This window comes from Bison bison, unplaced genomic scaffold (assembly GCF_000754665.1).
Source record: "Bison bison bison isolate TAMUID 2011002044 unplaced genomic scaffold, Bison_UMD1.0 scf7180017864531, whole genome shotgun sequence".
In the NCBI taxonomy this organism is placed as follows: domain Eukaryota; kingdom Metazoa; phylum Chordata; class Mammalia; order Artiodactyla; family Bovidae; genus Bison; species Bison bison.
The window spans coordinates 7791074-7794915 of record NW_011495081.1 but is presented as its reverse complement, the minus strand read 5'-3'; positions in this window follow the sequence as shown (position 1 = coordinate 7794915).

Sequence of the window (3842 nt, the reverse complement as noted above, 5' to 3'; positions counted from 1 at the left end):
GTGATGGTTGCATAGCTCTGTGAATATATAAAGTCACTGAATTATACACTTTCAAGGGTGAATGGTATGGTATGTGAATTATGTATCAATAAAGCTGTTAAAAAACCACACATACACACCATTTATAAGAACCTCCCTCCCACCCTGCCTGATAAGCGGATACCTGCAGCCAAATTTGACTTCATTTAGGAAAAGAAGCTAACAGGATATTTCTTGTAGCCCAGTCTTTTGGAGTAAGTTTCTGCCTGCTTAACATATTGTAACTTCTAAATGGAAATCTTGGGTAGACTTCTCAGCTCTCTTCTCCCACTCTTGCTTGGTCCTGACAGTCTTATCTTTTCCTCCTTTTTTTCTTTTTTCTCTTTTAAAACTCTCTTTTAAAAGTCTAATTCTGTTTTAAAGTCTAATTCTCTTTTAAAATCTAATTCTCTAGCAAAATGGGGCCAGTATTGGCTTTTGTTTTCCTGCCCACCAATTCTGCTAAAAACACACATCTTAATTCAACGTTCAGACCTAAGGCCCTGCTCAGAACAATGGGAGAAAAGGCTTCAGAATCACATAGATCTCCCTTTTGTACCAGTTTAGCTGAGAGCCTTCTCATATCCCCGACGCTTCTTTCATCTCAGATTTTCTAATTCAACTTTTAAATTTCCCACTGATTTCCCATTCTATTCCTGGCACTTCCGAGGCTTTCTCTTTGGCTCAACCACTTCAAGGACCAGCTTGTCATCTGTGTAGCCCAGACCTCCTGCCCACTGCTGCCTTACTTTTGAGTCAAAGATTTATTTTCACTCTTTGCCAACCTCTCTCAACCTGGAAGCCCCCCAACCCCCTCCCTCAACAAGCCATTCGTAAATCCCGTATCCTGGCATTTTTTCCTAATCCTGGCCAATCCCAGAGGAGGCAAGGCCAGGTGGCTGCTCCTAGGTGGTCTGCGTATGGCTTGAATGCCCTCTGGCCTTGCCGTAGAGCCTCCCCAGTCACCACAGGGCAGCTGATGGCTCCTACCCCAGGACACCCCCAGCCCCTGCAGACCCCAGCTGGCAAATCCACAGACCTTGGCCATGCCTCCTCTCTACCCAAACAAAGACAAAGAGAACAAAAATTTCATAACATCCACTGTTAAAGAAAACTCTGAAATTCCACAGATTTGTATATATCCCATATAAGTCTTTTGGGGCTTCCCTGATGGCTCAGCAGTAAAGAATCTGCCTTCAATGCAGAGACATATGTTTCATCCATGGGGCGGAAAGATCCCCTGGAGGAGGGCACAGCAACCTACTCCAGTATTCTCGCCAGGAGAATCTCACGGACGGAGGAGCCTAGTGGGCTGCCGTCCGTGGGGTCAAAAAGAATGGGACACAACTGAAGCAACTAAACGTATACACACACACACACACACACACACACAGGTCTTTAACTGGCTTGAATTCAAATCTAAGCTCTGTCATTTACTGAGTGGTTTTAAGGGACAGTCTGCTTGGCCTCTCCAAGTCTCAGTTTCTCACTTGTGAAAACAAGGATAATAATATGGTGTGGATTAAAATGAGACAGTTCCAGTAAAGGGCTTGGGACTGTGGTCATTCTATGAGTCCCCATAAAGCAAAATCGTGGATTACTGTTTTCCTGGATAACAGAAAAAAATCAGATGGGAAACGTGCCATTACTCTCTGTGACCAGTCATTCAGAGGACGGAAGTGGAGGATTCTGCCCGCCTGCCCTTGTTGCTATGCAGGCTTCTGGAGGCGGAGCCCATCAGCTAGGGAAAATCTGCTCCTTGTGGTTATCACAGCTCTGCAAAGCCTGAAAAACCTCTTTCTCTCTATTCCTCCCCTCAACCAGTCCAGGCCAATCTGTGTTCTTCCCAAAACAAAACTGCAATCCGGGCAAGACACAGCTTTGCAGAAAACCTTGCCCAGGCTGGGGCTATAAAGTCAGCTGTGCCAGTCAGGCTGGAACAAAACTTGCCTCTCTCAGAGCCCCGCTGCCGTGGGGACTGCAGGTGCAATTGATACCGTGTCATCAGTGAGTTCAAGGTCAGAGGAATCTGCGAGCTGCTGAAGACAATGACTTTAATATTGTTGGAGATTTTTTTCCCTTCCGTGCCCTTTTACAGTAGGGAGGTGAATCCCAGAGAAAAACTCAAGCCTTGCCCTTCTCCGGGACATGCCAACACCCTCTCTGGCTGGACCCTGGCCCATTGTCCAAATGTGGCCTGCTCGGCTGACCTGTATTTCGCTGACTTCCAAACCACAATCTACTTTAGCGAAGCAAGGGCTCTGTGCCCCTGGGGCTACTCCTTGGGTCCCTGAACTGAGGCAACGCCGAAAGACGTTCCTGCAGTGGCACATGTACACATGTTTGTGCAAACATTTATAACGCACCCATCGTGGGTCAGGCACTGTGCTGGCTGAGAAGGATATAAAAACAAGCAACACAGTCCTGTGAGGAGCTCGCAGTCCTGGGGGTGTGGAGGGCAGTGGAGGGCAGCAGGTAACTGACAACCCTGCGAGAGGAGGATGTGCTTGGGTGGAGCAAGCAAACTAAAGGGACTGAATGAAATAAGAATGTCTCCCCTGGCCCCCAGTGGTACCCAAAGCAAGGGGCACCTTTAGTCAGTTCAGTTCAGTCGCTCAGTCGTGTCTGACTCTTTGTGACCCATGAATCACAGAACACCAGGCCTCCCTGTCCATCACCAACTCCCGGAGTTCACTCAGACTCATGTCCATCGAGTCGGTGATGCCATCCAGCCATCTCATTCTCTGTCGTCCCCTTTTCCTGCCCCCAATCCTTCCCAGCATCAGGATCTTTTCCAGTGAGTCAACTCTTCACATGAGGTGGCCAAAGTATTGGAGTTTCAGTTTCAGCATCAGTCCTTCCAAGGGGCACCTTGCTGTTGCTGCTGCTGCTAAGTCACGTAAGTCGTGTCCGACTCTGTTCCACCCCATAGACAGCAGCCCACCAGGCTCCTCTGTCCCTGGGATTCTCCAGGAAAGAACACTGGAGTGGGTTGCCATTTCCTTCTCCAATGCATGAAAGTGAAAAGTGAAAGTGAAGTCGCTCAGCCATGTCTGACTCTTAGCGACCCCATGGGCTGTAGCCTACCAGGCTCCTCCGTCCATGGGATTTTCCAGGCAAGAGTACTGGAGTGGGGTGTCATTGCCTTCTCCAAAGGGGCACCTTAATGAAGCTCAAAAAGTGAGTACTTGTGGGAGTGGGGTTCAGGATGGGGAACACGTGTACACCCGTGGCAGTTTCATGTTGATGTATGGCAAAACCAATACAATATTGTAAAGTAATTAGCCTCCAATTAAAATAAATCAGATCAGATCAGTCGCTCAGTCGTGTCCGACTCTCTGCGAGCCCATGAATCGCAGCACGCCAGGCCTCCCTGTCCATCACCAACTCCCGGAGTTCACAGAGACTCACTTCCACTGAGTTAGTGATGCCATCCAGCCATCTCATCCTCTGTCGTCCCCTTCTCCTCCTGCCCCCAATCCCTCCCAGCATCAGAGTCTTTTCCAATGAGTCAACTCTTCGCATGAGGTGGCCAAAGTACTGGAGTTTCAGCTTTAGTATCATTCCTTCCAAAGAAATCCCAGGGCTGATCTCCTTCAGGATGGACTGGTTGGATCTCCTTGCAGTCCAAGGGACTCTCAAGAGTCTTCTCCAACACCATAGTTCAAAAGCATCAATTCTTTGGTGCTCAGCCTTTTTCACAGTCCAACTCTCACATCCATACATGACCACAGGAAAAACCATAGCCTTGACTAGATGGACCTTTGTTGGCAAAGGAATGTCTCTGCTTTTGAATATGCTATCTAGGTTGGTCATAACTTTCC